Source organism: Triticum urartu, unplaced genomic scaffold, assembly GCF_003073215.2.
Source record: "Triticum urartu cultivar G1812 unplaced genomic scaffold, Tu2.1 TuUngrouped_contig_2341, whole genome shotgun sequence".
NCBI lineage: Eukaryota > Viridiplantae > Streptophyta > Magnoliopsida > Poales > Poaceae > Triticum > Triticum urartu.
Window position 1 is genome coordinate 5700 of NW_024112816.1, and position 1505 is coordinate 7204.

At 55.4% G+C, this 1505-nt stretch overlaps 1 pseudogene; it reads left to right on the top strand.

The window, feature by feature from the left end:
• Nucleotides 1-391: 391 nt before the first annotated feature.
• On the top strand, nucleotides 392-1267 carry LOC125526933 (annotated as a pseudogene).
• Nucleotides 1268-1505: the final 238 nt, after the last annotated feature.

Sequence of the window (1505 nt, forward strand, 5' to 3'; positions counted from 1 at the left end):
AAGCCGAATCGTCCGACCAACATAGACCGGCCGGTCGCATCGCACGCCCCATTTCGCAACGCCCCTCCAACGGTTTGATCTGCCTGCTTCTGGCTTGCTTCTGAATCAGCTCGGTACCTTCGGTTCGGAGGCAAACGATCAGTTTTTCTTTAAGGAAAAAAAAAACTCTATCTGCATCACCTTGATGTAGATAAGAACGCCTCTGAAATGCGCATCTAGATAGATAGGCTTAAGTTAATTTCCAAAAAAAAAACGCCGCCCAAAAGATAACGTAGGTTAACGTAAACGATGCCGCCGCTGATTGCACAGGTAGTCAGAACAACCACGACTCTGCAAGCCTGGGCTAAAATAAAGATAATCAACTCACCAGGCTCCAGCAGCCCCCGCAAAAAAAAAAAAAAAAAGAGGGTTCCAGCTTCAGCAGCACTGCTCAGCCAAACTGCTGGTGCTAGAAAATGAAGTGGTGCCACTGTTGATTCTTCAGGTCAATTCCTGCCTGGCTTGCTATAAATGCGCACGTCAAACGGAACCCCCTGGCAAGTTCGCGGACATCCTAATTCCTAGACACCTCCCGGCGATGTACTCCTGCGACGGCCGAGACCGCTCGGCCACGGCGGCGCGTATCATGGAGTCCAGCGCCAAGTACCAGCCATGCAACACGGCGGCGACGCGGACGGCCGGCGGCCAGGTCCCCGCGGACGCGCAGCAGCAGCAGCCGTCGCCGCGGCGCGCCAGGAGGAAGCACTCGGCGTCGGCGTCGCGCCGGTCGTCAACCACCGTGGTGGCCACCGACGTGTCCAACTTCCGCGCCATGGTGCAGGAGCTCACCGGCTTCCCGCCGGCCGCCATCTTCCGGCCGCTGCCGCGCCGGGCCCACGCCGCCGGCCGCTCCCTGGCCGCCGCCGCCGCGCATGGGTGCGGCGGTGCGCTGCAGGGCCACCGTTCGGACGCGGCAACTGTCGCCGGCAGCGTCCCGGCAGTGGTTGCAGCCGCTGGCGCACCCGCCGCAGTGCGCGCCGCCGGGCGTGTTTGACGGGCTGCCCGACCTCGGGTCGCCGGAGTTCGACACGTGGCCCGACTTGTCCTTCGAATGACAATACAGCAGTCCTGGTCGGTAGATTGTTATAATCAAGGGTGACTTGGTAATTTCCTCCTGCTCATGTTTATGTTTGCGTTTGGCAAGTCCTTTTCAAAAAACAAAAGGACGTCATTTGTACAGCACACAAGTTTATACATGGCTAAAGTAATGAAGGGCTTAGCTTTTTCATCTGAAGAAATACATTCCGGATTTTTGCTATATCTGACAAACATCAAGGAATACATTTCGTAGTATCCAAAGACTTTCAACCCCATCTTCTTAGCCCACTGACATGAACAACTCCGTCTACCTCATCGCCAGAGAAATTGTAGTCAGAAAGAAGCGGTTGCAAAGACCAAATCAAAATCCTAGAAACAACACACACCATTATGGGCTACATGAGCCACAACAAAAAAACCGCGGCAAG